The sequence below is a fragment of the Hirundo rustica genome, chromosome 10 (assembly GCF_015227805.2).
Source record: "Hirundo rustica isolate bHirRus1 chromosome 10, bHirRus1.pri.v3, whole genome shotgun sequence".
In the NCBI taxonomy this organism is placed as follows: Eukaryota; Metazoa; Chordata; class Aves; order Passeriformes; family Hirundinidae; genus Hirundo; species Hirundo rustica.
Window position 1 is genome coordinate 22860392 of NC_053459.1, and position 20623 is coordinate 22881014.

Below are 20623 nucleotides of genomic sequence, written 5' to 3' on the forward strand. Positions count from 1 at the left end.
CATCCCAATTCCTCCTGTCCAGTCCGTGGCCACCACCTGTCTCCATTCATTTATTTCTGTCATCTCATCCTCAGTGCCAGCAGGTTTCTTCTTCAAAAATCACAGGCAAAATAAGACAAATGTGTCAAAATATATTACGAGTCCAGTTTCCATAGCAATTGTAAGGGATATTCATCCCTGGGTATGGAGTTTTGTTTTATCAGCTTTTGAATGGAAATGACCAGGTGTGGATTTCTGGAATTTCCACTGATTTTTATGTGATTTCGTTCCATTTGAATAACACAGCTCGAAAATGGGTATCTTAAGAAGAAAGGCTAAAGAAAGGAGTTAGGATCTTTAATGAGTATTGCACATATAATTGTATATTATAATATTTGCACATATAGTATATATGAGTATTATAATATGCAATTATAGAGATAATTATATATAAAATTATATATAATTTTATACATAATATATAATTATATATATTATATAGATAATATATGATAGATATACATATAGGCAGAATATAATGCAAAAATATTCTTTTATTTATATATTACACATAATTATTTCTCTTGCATGTTATATGCATTATTATTATTATTATTATTATTATTATTAATCTTTGGAATACATGATAGATTACCTAGAAAAGTGCTAGCTCATGACCGAGGACCACAGGGCTCCATTTGGAAAAAGAAAACAATATACAATTTTTTCCTGACATATTTTTATGTTTATTTGCATTATAAACTCTTTGTGACATTGATTCTGAAATTGTCTCCACGGACTTATTCTTGCATGCATCCATCTTCCACCATGTGGCAGCTACATAAATAAAAATATTAATAGGTAAAAGTAGCAGCCTCTTTGCTGTAGCCAAGTTTGAGAGTAGATGGATTGTTAATTCAAGTTAAATTGCTTTTATGAACTTCTTGTTCATTTATATTAATTGCTTGTACTGACCTGACCTAACCTGCTTAGGTGGAACTGCAGAAATTAAAGATGCTCCCATTTTGCATGCACAAAGTGCACAGAGAGTTTCTTGCTTAAATGCACTCACACAGACTTCTTATATAAAACTGGCTAAAACTCATTGGTATTGTGGGCCAGTCAGAGTTGATGTGCCTTTGACAACCATCCATGGAATCACAGAAAACCAGGGTGCATCGCCTGATCTGCCATTTTTTTTTACCAAAACACAGTCTAGACAAGATGGGCCAGCACCCTGTAGAGCTAGATCTTTAAAGTGTCCAATTTTGTAAAATTCCCCACTTGCCTGGGGAGATTATTCCGGTGGCTGATTGCTCCCATTGGGAGAAAAATTCCTTTTGTGCCGAACTGGAATCTCCCCAGGAAGAACTTGTACCCATTGCCCGTCTTCTTTTCCATGTGGCTCCTTGTAAAAAGGGAGAGAAAAAGGCTACATCCTTGTAGCCACCTTAAGTACTGGAACAAAAAGGTCTTTTTGAGGTTTGTTCCAGTCAGGATTTCACAGTGGGACAGGCTAAAATGGTTCTCTTGGGGTTTGAGTGTCCTGCAGATTCAGAAGCGGTCCCGTTGTCCCAGGTGCGCTGGGGGACAGAACCGTGCAGATGTGGCTTGTCCAGGCTGACGATTTCTGGCTGGTTCAGCTGGGAATTGTGCAGCCATGACTCCTGGAGGGTGGCTTGCCATCCTTCCCCACCTTCTGCGTTTGTTCCGATGGTTCCATCATCGCTCCTGAGCTCGCTCTGTGCTGGCCGGTCCCAGGTACCTCAGGGGGGGGTTCAGATCTTGGGAATGGATGGGGAGAGGGAAGATGTGCGCTGATGTCTTCACAAACAATTCCACGGGTGAGGGAGGGGATGGGTGTTAATGGATTTGATGTGGGCCTTAACGTCTCCACTGACTTTGGGCAGCAGGTTTGTGACAGAGCCCGGACACTGCTCCTGACACCCACAATGATCTGCACAGGCCTGAAACTCTGAACTCTGGGATAAAATGCCAGGTTCAGGGGGATCTGGGGCATCTCCCTGGTCTCTCAGTGCCGGGGAAGGAGGAGAGCAAAGTGCAGCTGGAATTTGGGAACCTCTAGAACCTCAAGAGAAAGCCGGGTGGTCTCTCTCTCCCTTTGTTCAAATAAAGCTGCAGGATTGTGTGTCCTTTATGGACACTGGCTTTTCCCAGTGGGATTTTCCATACTACAGGATGAGGAGGAATTAGCCAAAGGCACAAGGAGACCCCCAGTGTATAATGGAAACAACTAATCCGAGCTCAGCTCCTTGGAGCATTTTCTCTCTTCTTCTCCATCAAACCCATCTCAGAGCTTCTCTTCTGGTGAGCATAAATGTAAACACTGGGAATCTGGTGATGGAGATTCTCTTTCAAATAATAATGCCTCTCAACAGGACCAGAAGCTTTGTAAAAGGTTTTCAAAGTCATCTCGAAAGTGAAGAACTGGTGGAAGCTATATATATTATCATTTTGCTCAGTTATATGAACTAAAAAATGAAGGAGAATGCTCTAAGGTTCTCAGAGTAGGCAGGAGAGGGAGCACATGTTGCAGCAAAGCCAACATCTTTAGGAATTCTGTATTTTCATATCTGGAGCTGGAACGGCGCCTGCTTTGTACCAGCCCTAAGTGTCCGTGTATTACTACATTAATTGTGATTCCAATCAATTCCATAATAACTTTAAGAGTGTAAGATTGAATGGCTCCTGTAAATAGAATAGAACTAAATAATGGACGTTTTGTATTACACTTTTGTATTCTGTCTTCTTTGGATCTATATAAAAAAAGAAAAAAAAAAGGGAAAAAAAAGAAGATTGAAAAAAAATACTTGGCATTTCATCAGATATCTCTAAAATACTTTTCAAATCTCAGAATACCTTTTTATATGCAGCACTTAAGGAACAGAACTGTTACTGCTCCCTCCTTATTGAACCATATCCTGTGTGCTATTGGCTGCTTTCTCGCAGTGTCAGCCTGCAGAGCCCCATGAATACAGGCATGAAACAGTTTTATTTTATACTGAAGCACATTTTTAGTCATTTTGGCTTCAGAGTGACGGTGGCAGCCTTCATCCCTTGTGGGATCAAAAGCCAGGAAGCAAATACAGTAAGACAGATAATAATATTTATGATTCTCAGGTTTAGAGCTGCTCTCTCGCTTTTTGTAAAGCAGGGGAATTCTCACGGGGGACTTGCTTGTTTAGCCCCTTGGGTATGGTTAAGGCTTCTAAAAGGTTTATAAACCTCCCAAACAAATATTTGTAAAAGAACTACTAGCACTTGGAGAGAGGACTGCTGAAAAGCTGGTGATGTGACAACTTTACTCAATACACAGCAATTATAGATCTTATTTCCAAGACTTTTATTCCACAGATGGCTCCTTTGCAAGGGAAGGAATAAAAAAAGACAACAGCGTTTTTTTTGTTTTGTTTTGTTTTGTTTTTTCTTTTTTAGGTACACCAGCGTTTTCTAGTTTCAGGAAAGAGACTTCTCGGTTGAAAGGCAGTTGTAGTCTGCTAGTAAAACAAAATGAGCTGCAAACGAGGAGGTGATGAAGTGCAAAGAGAGCTGGGAGAGAACCATGGGGGCTTTGATAATCAAAGCTTGAAGGTGCTGTGGAATCACAGAATGGTTTGGGTTGGAAGGGACCTTGAAGCTCACCCAGTTCCACCCCCTGCCATGGGCAGGAACATTTCCGCTCCCTCAGCATCGCCCTGTGAGTTTATGGGTTTATGGGAGCTCTCTGTGGGTTTTCCTGGTGGCCACGGTGGGATTTGACTCTGAGGTTTGACTCCTGTAACAAGAATAACAATAAATGTGTGTTTGCACTTGGAAAACAACTTGGATAACACACACGTGTGTCCACACTTGGGTAAAAACTTGAATAACACACGTCTGTACTTGGAAAACAACTTTGATAACACACGTGTGACCACACTCAGATAACAACTCGGATAACGAATGTGTGTCCACACTCGGATAACGGCTTGGATAACACACGTGTCTCCACACTCACATAACAAGTTGAATAACACAGGTCTATACTTGGAAAACAACTTGGATAACCCACACGTGTGTCCACACCCGGATAACAACTTGAATAACACACATCTGTACTTGGAAAACAACTTTGATAACACACGTGTGTCCACACTCAGATAACAACTCGGATAACGAATGAGTGTCCACACTTGGATAACGGCTTGGATAACACACGTGTGTCCACACTCAGATAACAACTTTGATAACACATGTGTCCAACTGGATAACAACTCTGCTGTCCTGTCCAGCTGGTGACACCCACCCTGCAAATCTGGGCACCGAGCTGCTCTCCTGGAGCCACCACCCCCAGGGTGGCTGGTGAGCGGTGCAGAGCAAAGATGTCACTCCTACACCTTCGGAATTGCAAATTCCCGGCCAGGATGTGGATCCTAAAGCACAAACAAGCATCAGAGGGTGTCTCTCACTTCAGAGCCTGGCATGATTTCCAGCTGTGTTGTGTAACTGATGCATCGGACGTGTCGGGTGCACGCGAATAATTTGTTGGCTGCTCCTCTCCCGTGGATTCTGGATGCTGATGATCAGCCACAGCATAGATTTAGAAACTGCAGCAACCCAAGGGTGGGAGCTTTTCTTTCCCTCAGCCGGCAATATAGGGAAATAACAAGTAGATGGCATTCTACCTCTATTTTTAAATGAAGACACAGCTGCTTAGGATGTAGAGTGTGTTCCTTTCACTGGTTATGCTCCATTGTCAGTCTGAACAAAGAAACTTGCATTTATTTGATTTAGCGCTTGCAGCCTCTGCCTTTAAAAATAGAACAATAAATATAAACATCGTGTTCAGATTAATTAAATTAGTTTGTGTTAATTAAACCGTATTCAATGAGAATTTTGAACTTTGCTCAGCTCCTGCCTGCTGGAGGAAGCGGTGCCTCAGGAATGATGGTAAATGTGTTTCCCTCAGCTGGATTTGTTTTTCTTTACCATGTCCTGAGCCTGATGCCTGATCCATCCATCCTCAGCTCCAGCTGGATTCCCTGTGCTCATCACAAGGAAGGGCACAGAAAATAAAGATACTGATTCAAGTTACCCAGTTATTCCCAGCTGGATCCAGGGTCAACACCAATTTTCTCGTTAGGTTTTAAACACGGCCTAAAGTACCTGACTTTCCTCTAGGGCTCTGCACTGATTAACTCATCCATGACAGATGGAAATCTATGGACTTCTGGAGTAATTTTTTTTTTTTTTTTTTTCTGTGCCTTTCCTAGCGTTGCTCACTGTAATGACAAGAAAATAACTGCTAGAAAGAAGAAACTTACCTTAAAAAGAACAGGGAAAACAAAAAAAGGAAGGAAGAAAGAAGTGAAATGTTTCTTTTCCATGTCAAGATTTCCTTGATGATCTCCCATTTTTGGGCAGGTTTGTTTGCCAGGAAGGGCTGCAGTTTGAGGGACTTGCAGTTCTTGCCAGAGGGCTCTCAAGAAACCATCTCACCTTAAAACATGGGTTTGAATAGAGGTTAAAAATGCAGTTTAAGCTTAATGAATAGTGATGGAGTATTAAAAGGCAAGGTGTCTAAATGAGAAACAAAAAGATATTTCCACTCTAGTCCCACAGTCTCATTAAATTACATTAAAGTTCTCTCTCCAGGGAATGCCCAAACTGCACCAGGGTTTGCAGCACTGATGGACACAATTGGTAATTTGGTGAAGTGCAGGTGCATTAGTTTTATTAGTCCAGTTTTTGATATTATGAAGTGCAAGATTTTTTATGAGCTTCATCAGCTTCATCACCTCCGAGGACCAAGATTTTTGCAGGATGAGAGTTTCATCTGGACTGGAATTGCAGTTGGAGCACAGCACCACTGGAATCCACTGGCCAGAGCTTCAGCAGGGGTAAAATGGAGCAGCTCTTCCCTAAGGGAAGAAATTTGTGTCAGTCTGGAAGATCTACATCTTTCATTGCAGGGAAATAAAGAAGTCATCAAAACCTACTTAATTAAATAAGTTAACAATGTGAAGGCATTATAAAATGCGATATAATAAGTAAACAAAGTGAGATATTTGAGGTCAATTCTACAGCCTGTGTCCATAAGTAAACTATACACAATATATATATATACTTAACATATATAGAATTTAAAAATACTTATAACATTTTCTAGGATAAATATGGTAAAACATTCTGTAGCTATCACAAACATGATAAATTTTGGATTGGGAAATGCATCTGGTTGGTGAGTGTCAGCACTCTGGAACGGTTGCAAACAGCAGCCAATTTGTTTTAAACTTGTAAATCCTCAGTAGATTGTTCAATATTCTCAGTTAGAAACTCCAGGCAGAGAAATGGTGACAGCAATTTTATTAAAATAACACTCTTGTAGATTGCTTCAGTAAATCTAGGAGATCATCAAGATAAATGAGGAAATTAATTAAAAAAGCACAAAGGCTTCATCCCCAGTGATCTGACCTATTGTACAAAGAAGCGGTGGTACTTAAGTAAAAAAGTCCACAAGTTGAAGGATTCAGTAGAGTTTATTGTGAAATATTCCCCTCTATTCAAATTCTTATTGCAAGGGTAATGTTTCACGTGATTCTAATGCTTTTTTACTCAAGAATCAGCAATTATTATGAAATGAACCTTTACCAGCAGTTGCAGTCATTGATATTTGAGACTGAAAAAAAGCAACACATTTATTGAAAGGAAGATTGAAGCAGCTCAGAATAATGATAGAAAAAAACCCCAATCTTAGCAATAATGACTGCACCCATTTAACAGAGGTTGGTATTTCCTTTATTTGGGTATTTTCCCCATTTTATAGTGGGTTAGAACAACAGGTGCAGTCTGTGAGCCCCAAGAACAAAATAAATGAATATAATAATCCTTGCTTGAGCACCAACCAGCCTGTGTCACTTTTATCCTTTTCCTGTATGTGCCTGGTAGGATTTTGCCAAAAAATATGAGCATTTCTTCAAACATGGGACTATAACATTTATCTATCAATGAATTAATCAACCAAATTATCTTAAATAGTGTGCTCCCTGAAAGAAAAAAAAAAAAAATATTTTAAGTAAGCCTAGAGTCTACAGAGAAAATGTAATTCAAAAATTATTCAGCAACAGCAGCAACAAAAATATCTAGAAAGTTTATTTTTAATGCCCTGGAAGGAATGAGAATTATCACAATTATAAATACATGACAGCGTACACCTGGTTTCTTTTCTGAGGATGTTGTTGACTCTGTTTTTCTCCACAAATGCACCTGGGATGATAACCTGGAACCAGTGGAAGGGATGCTGCAGGCATTTGATCTCCAGTTCTGAATCCATAATGTAAACTTTGGAATTATTGTCATATTGCTGCAGGTTCATGCCATGAATATAAATGACTGTTCCTGTTGGAAAGGCTTCCATTTAAGAGTAGTGGCTTTTTTTAAAGGAAGGTTTTGTAATTTACTCCACACGTGAGGGTAATCTTTCCTAAATTTGGTAATTCATATGTGAAACACTGGAATTTTCGTGGAGGAGCTTTGATTGGAGAACATTGTTATTGGAGAAATATTGCAGTATGTTAAAAATATGTCCATTAACTCGGAAATCTGAGTTGGGTTTAATGATTTTGTGGGGCAGTGCTGACGTCAATACCACGCTGGGACTCTTAGGCAGCCATTTATCCACAACATGTGCCAAAAATTTGGGAAGCTCTGAGGGTCAACACAAAGGCATCATTTAATGGATATTTTCATATCTCACTAGGTTATCCCTTGCTTTTTTTTTTTTCCCTGACTAGATAATCTAGATTTAGATTACACATGTCCCACTGCCCCCTTTTATCTCTCTTTTAATAATATATACTTCAAGCCATGATATTTTCCCCTTGTAAGACGTGTCACATTTTCTGGCTGTTCAATATTTATACTTTTTAGCCTATTTCCAGCAATGTGGGTACAGGGTTGACACCCAAACTTTGTTCTTGGCCTGTGCTGGTGATACAGAATGGCTTTTGCTAAAAGTTTAATTATGAACTAGTAATAAAATATTACTACAAATGAGATCAAGCTAAGTTCAAAGCTCTGTTGGGCTGTCAAAGGCTTAATACATTTGCCCTATAGGTTCCATATAAATTGAAAATAAAACTTGGTCCTTGATCTCCCTAATGTAATTTCCTCTGGGAGGGTTATATATATTTATATGTATATATAAATATATATTTTAATTTTGCCAAGGCTGTTCTCCTGTCTGTATTTTAAGCATATATACTGTCCCTGTTGCTGCTCCAGCTATTGTCACTTTGTAAAATCCTCCCTAATAACACTTGTTCTCTTTCCGCTTGACAGGTGGCCTTCCCTTCCCTGTGCCCTCTGCGTGCCTGGAATGCTGATGGGAGGGATGGGATTTACCTGGAACACCCAGGTGGAGAAAAACCCAACTCGTTGTTGCCATTTTTATTGATAAAAAAGGCTACAAATGTCCCCAGCCCTTAAGGAGGAGGCTTCACACAGCTGCAATGAGGTAATGCCCCAAGACCTGACCCTTTATTTAGAATCTCTCAGCAGAGCTCTGGGCTCCTGCTGTTATCCAGGGCAGGCATTTTATGGAGTTTTGTGTTTCAGGAATGGAGAGGCAGAACCTTCTGCACTGAAGATGCCCAGGGTTTTATCTGCAGCTCTTTCTGGATTTGTTATTCTAAAGCATCTCACTGGCTTAGATATCTAAGTCCCAATGAAAGTCAGTGGAACTCGGATAAATGGATTTTAGGGACAGGGTTATAAGCATTTGTTATCAATTTCGGCACGCTGCTCTCCACGGAATCTTAATTACTGACTGGGGTTGTCACATGTCTCTAACTTTATTTTGAGCTATAATAATTTTCTTTGCACGATAACAGTCTGGATAACAGCGAGCTGGGTGCCTGGGCTGCAGAGGTGAAAACCTCACCATTTATTTCTGACTCCCTCCTCTGCGGCTCTGGAAACCTCCGTCACTCCCTTTGGCTGGCATCCCCCTGATTTAATGGACTGTGCTTGTCAAGAGTGTAAATCAAACACTGCAGACAGTCAGGTAAGTCCTTGTCATCTGTCAAATAAAGGGGTTTTAGGTGCACTGAGGAAAACTTGGCAAAGTAGGGTAGGTTGCATTCTGAAGTTTAAACCGAAGCTCTGTTTGCTCATAATACAAAAGGAGCATTAAGAGATTGATAGTCTATTTGAAATTCCTTTGAAAATATATCCCAGGCTGGATCTTTTTTACTGCTTGTCTCTCGTGAGCCTCTTTTTCAGAGAAAGCCATCCTTTTAGATCCACGCTGCCATAAAACCAGAGAGCTGTCAGAGCCCTGCTGATCCAATTACAACCTTAAAACTTATAAGCTTTTGATTTACAGTGAGCTCATTCCAGTTAAATACAGAGGAATATTTTTCTTAATCTCGACGTTGTTTAGCAGTGTGTTTCGCGGTGTATTTCATCTCTTTTTCCCTTACTTATGGAAAATACAAATAATCACAGATTGACAGAGTGGGTTGGGTTGGGAGGGACCTTAAAGGTCATCCAGTGCCACCCCTGGGACAGGGACACCTTCCACTGTCCCAGGGTGCTCCAAACCCCAGTTTCCAGCCTGGCCTTGGACACTTCCAAGGATCCAGGGGCAGCCACAGCTTCTCTGGGAATTCTCTTCCAGAGCCTCCCCACCCTCACAGGGAGGAATTCCTTCCCAATCTCCCATCCATCCCTGCCCCCTGGCAGTGGGAAACCATTCCCTGTGTCCTGTCCCTCCATGTCCTTGTAAAAATTCCCCCTCCAGCTCCCTTGGAGCCCCTTTAGGCACTGGAAGGTGCTGGTTATCTGGTTTTGTTTCTCTTTTGTTCTGCAAACCCATCAGTAAAGTGCTGGCAAAGCCTGTGTAGGGCTGTGCAGGGCAACAAACCAACTTTGCAGCAGGTGAAGTGAAGGTTTCCTCAGGTTTTATTCACTTACAGGGCAACTTTTAGACAGAATAATCAAGGCAGTTTAGACTTGTGCTGCTCTAACTGAGCCATGTCATTAATCTCTCTTTTTAGGCTCTCTTGGCCTCTCTTCAACAAGAGAATTCCTTTTCTCCCTGTCTGCGCACTCAGAATTTCTTGCTAAGATGTACACGAGGAGACTGCTGGGGAGTTTGGTTATTCCTGTTTTTTTTGTTTTGGGTTTTGTTTTGTTTTGTTTTGTTTTTTAATTTCCCCAGCACTCCTCAGCCCACCAGGAACTAGGAAGCTGTGGAGTGTGGTGTGAAATTATTTCCGGTGAAGTCTGCTGGAGATGGTTTATGTGTAGGGTTAGCTCGGCTGCAGGGGGGCTGCATTTCTAAAGCAGGGAAGTTCTGTTCCAAAAAGTAGATACTCCGACAAATTCAGCCTCCAAATAACGAAATAACGCTTTTGGCAGTTTGCTGATAGAAGTAATTGGTATCTAATTTCGCGATGTTCCCTATAAACCCCTGAATTTGCAGATCTATTTGCTTACCCTTCAATAATAATTAAGTTCTCAGATGGAACACTGGAAAAATGTTTTCAGAGGTTTTCTCTGCTGAAGATCTCAGTCCATAATGCACCCAGAGCTGTGTATTCCTAAAGAATGATAAGTTCATCAATTACAGCATTATAGCAGGTTTGCCTTCTCTATTTACATTTAATTTCTGAAAGGATGCCGTTTTTTTGATGCTGAAATACTTTTTCAGCTTAACAATGATGAAGATTATTTCCAATGTTCTAAAAGATGGACTCTGTGTGAATAAATTGCCTTGAAATCGATCCAGTACAAAGCAAATGAAATCAATAACTCTACTTGTATGAAGTTCTTTACTCCTATTTGTAACTTTTTACCAGATCAAGGCTGCACTTCACTTGATAGAACATCAATTCCCTTTTTCACTAAGCCCAGACTCTGGCAGTTGCTTGATCTGTGGAGATTCCTACTGAGGAAACACAATGCATGGTAAAGAAATCCACAGCTTTTGATTCCCGAATTAAGAAGAGTGAAAATAACAATCATAATAACTGGTTTAAATAAGAAGATAAATTTCCTCCCATTTTTTATTGAGGTTCAGGTTGGATCTCAGTAAATGTTCCTCATGACTCCTCACATATACTTTTTTAAATTCTGTATTGCGAAGTTCATGGCAGGAACTCATCCTGCTCTTCCTCTGTGAGCTAGAAGCTCCAGCTGAGCAAATCCATCCCATTCTTTCTGTAATTCAGTTTTTAGTATTCCTGTTGTTTATTTCTTAAAATGTGTTTTGAGTTTACAAAGAGTGACTGTGCAGTGGAGGAGCATTCTCACCGAGTCTACTCCTGCTGTATAAATATTTTAGATAGAAATGTCAGCATGGATCTTTCTCAGATTTCTTTCTTGGGATTCTCTCCTCACCCCATTATTCCTGGTTAAGTCTTGGGAGCCCTGCCTTGTCATGCTCGACTCAGATAACATAATTCACTATGAATTTAAAATCTCAATTTATCCCAAGTCCAGGGGGACAAAAATACGTAGATTTTGGTTTGGCACATTGCACAGCGAGACACTTGAGGCAGAAATCTTGGATTTAAGTTGATTTCCATATCCAGGCTTCCTCGAAGCTTCAGGTGTGGGATTGGGACCCAGTATCGTGATGCATTATGTTAATGCTAGAGATGAAATTCCAGTTCAATCTTCTTCATAAGAAAGCCTTTGACGTGATCTATTAACCATCAGATTAGAAGTAGACTGACTAATTATCATTTAATGCAATTGAACGCCAGGGTTTGTCATTTGCTGAGCCTGGCTGGGTGGGGAACATAAATCTGTGGGTACGGATATCGTTAGGAACTTCAGGAGGAAGGGAGATTAAAATGCCCTGGGTGCAATATTTATTCACAGTCATTACTCACAGAGTGACGTGCCACAAAGCCATAAAAAGGCCAACACCTACCTTTTTTCATTCGTAGGTGGTTTTAGGAGGAAGATGAATACGATCCTGATCACAGTTTATGTGCTCTTATTCTTTGCTCCGTGGTTAAACACCTCTGCACATCCCTGTATTTACCTGGAAGAATCCTGTGGGTGGGCAGTGATTCTCTAGGTAAGGCATCAAAATGCCAAAGGAATAAATCCGTGCTGCCACGGGGAAATTCAGCCTCAACTCATCAGTCCACTCCTCCGTCTCCTTCAGATGGGCTCAGGCCACCCTCATTTTTTTTGTGCAGATCCTCATCTGCACTGCTTTAACGAGTAATTTCCAGCGTGGCAATTAATCAGGTGTTTTACTGAAGTCCAGATAGATTAGATTGATCTCATTTTTCCCTTCCGAGAAACTAGTTCTTTTAGAGGGGGGAAAAAAAAATAGGAAAAACCAGTTGGTGAGGAGCACTTATCTTTCCTTAGAAACCCAGTCTGTATCTGAACATTTGTACTTCTCTATATTGTAAAATGCCATATTGTAAAATTCCATATTGTAAATTCCCATATTGTAAATTCCCATATTGTAAATTTCCAAATTGTAATTTTCCATATTGTAATTTTCCATATATGGTTCTTCCATGTGTTTATGTGAAGGCAAATTCAAATAATCTCTACTGGTACATAAATATGACCACAGGATCTTGCAGGAAACATTTTAAGGAATCCCAACCAAAATTATTTTACATTAACTTCTCAAAAAAATTTTCAAACCACTGTTTTGTATCATTTTATATCTCCTGAGAATTTCTTGCATTATTTGTGTACAGTGATAACCACTGAGTTTTTTAATTGTGTTTTTTTTCCTGTACAGTTTTTTTCATATTTTGCTTTAGCGATGATTTATTTATTTACTTTTACTGAAGGTTTTATTTTCCTCTCAGCTCAAGTCACACAGTTTTTATGGCCCTGCCTTCCCTTCACATTGTCTCATGGATTGCAGATCATATCAGCACAAGGTGAACAGTGAAATGTGGTTTTTTTTCCAGTAAAGTGTAACCTCTGAAATGTGTCACTCTTGAACTGTACAAAGGGGTATCACGTGGGTAGATCCTATCTTCATATCAAACATGTTCCTTTATTAAGTGATGTGAAAGGCCAAATGATGTGTCACAGGTTTTCCTGCTTCCACTGTAGCAAAAAAAAAGAGAATTTAATTAAAATAAACCACATCAAAACAGTCACAGCAAGGGGGTGCCTGTCTTGGAACATTGAATGGATCCCAGGTTTTTAGCAAGGGAAAATAAAACCATGGGTAAAGATGGAGTCACCTAAAGCCAGGAGCCTTTGGTCCTCATGAACAGAATGTACAACCCACAGTCAGAATTAGGCACAAATTGTAAACCCTTTCAGTTTTAGCCTTGTGGGAGTTTTAAACACAAATACTCGATAGGTGAGCTGGTGTTTTTCTTAGATCAGTTTGCACAAACCTCTCTGGTGCTGATCTACAAAAAATTCACATTAAATTGCACAACATTTAGTATTGAGATGATATTTTTAGGATAATAATCCCTGGAAGTGTCCAAGGTTGGAGCACCCTGGGATGGTGGAAGGTGTTCCTGCCATGGCAGGGGGTGGAACGAGATGAATTTTAAAGTCGCTTCCTGCCCAAACCCATCTGGGTTCTGTGACAGGATTGTAATGTTTATACAATATTTATATTATGCCTCTCAAAGGCTGTAAATCACAATCTGCAGTGGGCTATGGATATATGGATCTGCACAACCACACTTCCATTTTGGAAAGGACATCGACATTTCAAGGCCAGCTCCAAGCATTGCGACAAAACTCTCATTATTTGGGCAAATGTCTTGTGATTTTCAGGCAGTTCTAATGCATGATAAAGAGGCTTGGACGATTTTGAAGAAGTTTAAGTTTATAGGTTGACAAATTTTTGACCTATGAAGTATTTGCCGCAGAGAGGAGGGAAGGTTTCAGAATCAGGTCTGCAGCTCCTAATGAGGTATTAGAGGGGGTTTTCCCCAGTTTTCTTCTGCCCCCTGATAGCTGCACCTCATTTCGAATGAGCTCGGGGGCGTCAGCAGCTCTGACATCTTGCTGGCTCGGCAGCTGTCTCCAAATCTGGTGTGCTGGAGGGCAGGAACAAGGCTCAGACCAACAGTTTGGACTGTTTTCCAAATGATATCATCAAAAAAAGGGACTCGACTAAATACATTTGCCCCAGCTCACCAGAGACCCTTCCAGACCTGAATAACCTTCTCTGCCACCGGAGGAGTTACTGAAGTACAGCAGCAAGAATATGAAATATGGTGATGTGGGGATATGCAAGGATGTGGGGGTTTGCCTGGTTAAGGGAGAAAAGTCTCTGAAAAAGGACTTTCAGGGCATAAGAGCTGAGGCTGTGAATTACAGGATCTCTCTAGTGTGATTCTCTAATCCATTCCTTCAGCAAACAAATTTACTGAGGGAAATAAAACTTTATTCCCACAGAAACAAAAGGCATAGGACACGATATAATCGATTTTATAGTTATTTATTTTGTTCCAAGGGTTTGCTTGTTGGAAACTGGTGTTACCTATTCAGAATCTATCCACTTTCTCCAGCATAAGAAATTCCCACTGTTGTGGGCAACAGGGCTGCCTTTGGATTGGATATAATTGCATGGTTTCTTTTATATCCTATAGTGGCAGTGACAGTCCTACGTGGTCTGGTTCATGCATTGAAATTATTAAGACATAATTTTTAATGCAACTGTCCCTGCTGCCTTCAGTGTTGTCAAACTAATATTTCTTTTAAGCACAAGAGGGGGAAAAAGCAAGTTAAAAGCTTCACAGTTTGTAATTTACGAGTGGCCTCAAAAATATCTTAAAATATCTATGGATTTGTGATTAAACCAATTTGTGTGTAAATACAAGAACTAAAATATCCCTTTCAAAAATGTTCTATAAAGCAAAGTCTCTGAGTAATGAGCACATCACAGGCACTTGTAAGAGGACATAGGAAAAAAAAAAAAACAAACACTAATTTTTATTTATGACAAAATCTTGCAAGCACTTTTCACTGAGGTCCATTTTGAGCAAGTATCTGAATTTCTGTCTAATCTCATGTGCTGTAATACCACACAGTGGGTTGGATCATATCAGAAGGAAAAAAAAAAAAAAAAAAAGGCAAAAACATCATTGTTCTCTGGCTCCACAGCGACTTTCCTGAGCCTTCCTTGAACAATTAAATTTCCGGTGATTAGAGTGGCTGCAATCTTTCAGGTTAGAAGGGTTTGGTGTTTATTAAGAGGCTGCCTTCTGTGTTGCAAGCTGGTTGTCAGCATGGGTCCAGCCTGGCACTGCCACAGCCATCACACCCAGGGAGACGTCTTCTGCCTCTTGCCTTTTCTAACCTGGAGGAAGACATCGGATACATAAGGGCTCCTCATCTTACTCATGCTCTGCTGGTCACAGATTTCCTCTACAACTGGAATCAGGAGGTAGGGACATGTTTTATGGAGACACAGAGCAGATCACCCCAAATCAGCATTCTCCCTCTCTAATGGAGCTCGGTGTGAGGTCTGGGAGATGTGCCAGGTGCGTGAGGGGACTGCACGAGCCGGCCGGGGGAAGGACAGGGATTCAACAAAAGACAAAAGGAGATGGCAGGTTGCATGATGTAATCTCTTCTCAGACCGTTTTTGACAGAGTGGAAAAATCGGGTGTGTGAGCTCAAGGTGCCCTGAGGCATCTTGACTCGCCAGTGGTACCTACTCAGCACATCCCGGCCTTGGCGCCGCTCCAGGATCCCGTTTTTCAGGGTGAGCTGCTCCTGGTTCACGGTCCCATTTGTTCACAGATGATCTGCTCCTGGTTCAGGATCCCATTTTTCAGGGTGAGCTGCTCCTGGTTCAGGATCCCCTTTGTTCACAGGTGATCTGCTCCTGGTTCAGGATCAGGTTTGTTCAGGATGATCTGTTCCTGGTTCACGGTCCCATTTGTTTACAGGTGATCTGCTCCTGGTTCAGGATCACATTTGTTCACGGATGATCTGTTCCCAGTTCAGGATCCTGTTTGTTCAGGATGAGTTGTTCCTGAGGAATTTATTCAAGTACCAGGGCACAGAGCACCTGGAGGCCTCCCTCTGACTTCCTTCCAAACCTGAGCAGAGCCCACAGTGCTCCACGGAACACTTCCTTTTCCTTCAGGCTGACGTTTTACCTCGGAAACGCAGCAGGAAGGGAAATTCACATCAGTTCCAAAACTCGCTGCCTAACGTTACCTGACGTTATCTGAGTTAAGCTGGGCTTTGGTGAGCAGAGAATTGAGGATTTAGGGCTGGCTGCTGGTCCATGGGATATTTGCATCGATATCTTCTCACAAAGTTTGGTTGGCTGTTCAAAGTAATTACATTTCTGAGAAGGACATCTTCTTTTTTTGTCAAAAAAAAACCCCAAACCCTTTCACCTTTTGACAGAATATTGAAGTTATCTCTGGAAAAAAATACACAAATTACTTGGTGAGAGGCTGGGGAAAGTAATATGGTCCCTGCTATATATACAATCTTTTAGAAATGACAGCAGTACATTCATAGATATCTTATTGCTGTTCAATTTAATAGCTACAGATTTGATTTATTTTAGAATATCTGAATTTGTGATTGTACAATCGGGTGGGATTCTAAGATACTTCTAAAGTTTACTTTTAAAAGTAGGATTGGTATTTTTCAAAGCCGGTCTTCTTTTTATATCTAAAGTGTTTTGAAACCTTGGCAGGTTACCTGATCACACTGCTGACAACTTCATCGCTGTGGAATTGTTACAAGATGTCTCTTTCTATGAGATTTAAAAAATACACGATGGGACTATTTTCCATCTCATGTCTTTAAAAGCAGAGCTTTGTCATTTCAGGTTTCAGAGGATCCAAACAAGTCAACATCCTAAAAATAGTTCTAAATTGTTCTTGCAGGTTTATTTTACAAAGTTTTCTTTTTTTCTGATGGCAAATTATATTCTTTATTTTCTTGCTACTAAAGTATTATTAATTTCTGATGGCTGGTAATGATCTGAAAATACTTGACATGTAATATCTGGGACATTCATCTCAAAATATTACTTACTAAAATACACCAAAATGGAATGCTAGTGGCAAAATACTTCATGGTGTTGATGTAAAACTTTGTGTAAACACTAAACACTCCTTGCTGCAATTCAGATCTCCTCAGCTGAGTAAAAACATGTCCTGAATGCAAAGAAAACCAGGGAGAGAAGAATGAGGTGCTAATGGGTCACTCCTTGAGTTCTTTGATCCCAAAGGATGTCATGGATCTGCTGTGTCCTTCGGAGTGCCAGGAGAGCTCTGGGAGTGCCATGGTTGTAAAATGCTCTGTGCCACCAAGGTCCTTGTTGTTCTTCCAGCCTGTTTTTCCAGGATTCACGCAGGATCCTCCCCCTGGTTGCTGTTTCCCTCAGCTCTGCCGGCAGTTTTGTGTTCCCATTTCCATTCTCTATTTTCTCTAGTCTGCAAACTCAGCCCAGTTCTGGGTAATGTTAAGCGCCACATTAGCATTCCAGAGACTGCCACAGGCTCACCTAGGGATTCAACTCCAGGCCAGGAGTCACTGACAAGACATTTTCTACAGTCTCCTTTCTTGCTGCTCCCTTTGTTTCCATTGGCAGCTCCGAACTTCGCACGTTCCTGCTCTTTGAATATTATTCCCAGCATCTCCAGCTCTTGCCATGCATAATGCCATTCTCCACACCTCTGGTTTTTAGTACAAAGAGTGTTGCTCGTGTCACAGTGGGCTTTTTAAGGCTCAGCAGTGAGTAAACTGCTTTTGGGGGGAGAAAAAAGGGTGTCAAGTTGAACCAGCTGAAATCAAAGACAGGAACGAGACATTTCAAGGTAGGGTAGGGGGAATACATGCAGCCTTTGCAATAAAGGAATGAAACGGCTCACACAGGGCTGGGATGCTTTTGCTGGAACATCCACACTATTGGAGGAGAGATTTCAAGGGATTGGTGTTTTGACTTGGCTGAATTTGCTGCAGTGTTTGGATTTTTCCAGTGGATCTCGGTCAGATAAATATCCTGCCTCTGCCTGGGCCGGCATCCTCAGCTGTAGGTTAAGGCTTCTGAAAAGTGCATTTCTCCTTCTCAACCAGCCGGCCATGGATTTCTGTTTGGGCATCTGCCATTGTCTTCTGAAATTCCCTCAGTTTTGCTTCTCCTTTGCCATCCATTTAGGTGTCCGGAGGGGAGCAGGAATGCCGGGAATGCCAGCGCTGCTGGATCCTGTCCGGAGGCGCAGTCTGACCCTGGGAGAGCTGCTCAGTCTCAGGGAAACCTGGGACCCTGCCAGATCCCTCCCAGCTACAGAGCTGCATCGTAAAACCCCGTGTGGACACAGGATTGCTTTCTCCAGCTTTAATTACCAACCTGAGTGGGCAACTGAGCTGTCCTTACACAGCCACTTGGCTTTAATAATTTTTGGTTTTACATTTTAATTAATTTCAGCAGTAGCAAAGCCCTTTTTTCCCCCAGCCCCAGTTTTCCTCTGTGGAATTTTTCTTGCTGGACTGTAGTTTTTACGCATGATAGGCGCCCAGGTGAATATGTTATCGAGTTAAATAATCTGTACTCAATAACAAGGAAATCAATTTTTATTGAGATAATTGTCAGTAGACGGATTTCCGCGTGGCATTAATTAAAAAATTTCCAATTCCCTTCTGAGTACTGTCTGTGTGTACAGGTACTGTGCCTGCATGTACCCGATTCCTCTTGAGAGCTGTGTTTGCCAATGAATTAAGATTATAATTACAATTATAATTCCTGCTCATTGGAATGATGTGATTCAATGCACAAACCCTGACTGTGACAGGATCCCATCTCCCCCACTGTGTTATGGAATATTTTTTTTTTTCCTAATCCTCTGTAGTATTTAATTCCTTTTGTTTTCTTTGACTATGCTGTGATGTACCTGAAATACATCCATTGCTGGTGGGGCCTTTCCAGAATAAATTCAGAAAATTCTTCTCTACCACTAAACTCCTGAAAAATGTTGCAAATTTGAAGTATGGAAGTTGAGGACTTAAGATTTTATGTTTGCACAACTTGCAAGCTCTGAGTGAGGCTTGATGGTGTGAACAGAAACATTAACAGATTTTCTCCTGTGGATCTGGCCATTGAATGTTTAAACAGCTGGCAGAAGTATTTATTCTTTTATTTTGAGTCGTACATCCCAGCCTTAACCTTTACTGTTCATTTTCCTTCAAAAGCATAAAAAGATTTATTGCTATAATATCTCTTGCTAAGATGTTCAGGAGACTCGGGGCACTACAAGAAAAGCAGAAATTATTCCAAGGGACTTTATCACTGGAAGTTTCCTGTCTTTCCTATAAGCCTGAGGTTTTCAAAACTTAGGAATTATTCCACAGGAGTTCCTCACCTTCCCGATGGGAAGTTCCTTGCCTGGCTTGGTGGCCCTCCCACTATGTCTTATCCAAGAATTTCCATGATTACTGATGCAGCGTCCCTAAGAGTCAATAAGAAGCAAAGTACATTGTTTTTTGGCGCTTTTTGGCACCTGGACTGGATCAGGAAGTGCAGACACATTCCTCTCTCCTGGATATTTCTGTGTTGGGATTGGTGCATCAGACTGCTGGTGCACAGACTGCCAAAATGAGCAATAATTGAGTACAAAAACTGTTGTGAAGAGCTAAATTAGCGAGGACCAGGTGATGACCTGAAGCAGATGAGAGCCCACCTGAGTCCTGGAACTGCTGGGAATAAGGAGGAGTAGCTGCAGAAATCCTTGTCCTGGCAATTCTGCCAGCTGTTGGACAACTCTGACCCCTAGCCCTCTGTGGCACCACAAGAGGAAACTGCTCCATTTGTCCTCATTTTCCATCCACACCAGCGCTGGGATTTCCTCTCAGACTTCTCTCCAACCAAGGCTCTCATTTTTCATTCCTCTGCCTTTATTTTCAGCACCTTCATTGTCCTCACTTCTCCTTATCTGGTCAGGACCACCTCCTGCCCTCCATGGCTACAGAATCCACAGCTGGAACCTCTGTCTGACCCAAATTTTGTATCCAAACCAAGTAATTCTGGTTTATTCTTCCCGGGGCTCTGGAGATTTTTGCTGTTGGCCATTGCTGACCACTTCGGCCCTTTCTCATTTTCTCATTTTGGTTGGAAGACAGAGTTCCACACTCTTGGGAACGAAAGCCAAGATCCTGGCTTGCCCTTTGACAGTGGAGATGGATAATGGGCACTTCAGCGCATTTTTTTCAACGTGAAACCAGCTGAGCTAACTGTTCCCATAAAAGTCCAATTGATTGCTGTAGGCATTATATTCACTCTGACAATGATAAAATGATTGCTTTAGTATCTGGCTGCGTAACCCACTTACAGCATGTGCACCAGGATTAGGGGAATGTTTCAATTGTGAAAATCATTGAGATGTAAATGTCATGATTATAATTTATCTTCATTAAAAATTCCATCGGCGGAGGGGAAATTAATCCGTGTGCTGTATGGAGTATACCAGCCACTAAAAAGTAATATGTTACAGTGAAAACAGGGATTTGAGGATGGAGCTACGGCAGAAAATAACTCGGGAGCACGTTCTGGCGATGTGACAGGTGGTTATCTCAAGGGCATTGCCAGGAATAATTTACTGGCTCCCCGTTCCCATGTGGATGGTGGAAGATTTCATCTTCCCCTAATGGCAAT

The 20623-nt window shown here is 41.2% G+C and overlaps 1 long non-coding RNA gene across 1 annotated transcript; it reads left to right on the forward strand.

Moving 5' to 3' along the window:
- The first annotated feature begins 8469 nt into the window (after positions 1–8469).
- On the forward strand, positions 8470–13129 carry LOC120757260 (uncharacterized). Its single transcript, XR_005702431.1, has 3 exons — positions 8470–8494; positions 8871–9043; positions 11937–13129. It is a non-coding gene; the product is annotated as an uncharacterized LOC120757260 (long non-coding RNA).
- The last annotated feature ends 7494 nt before the right edge of the window (positions 13130–20623 follow it).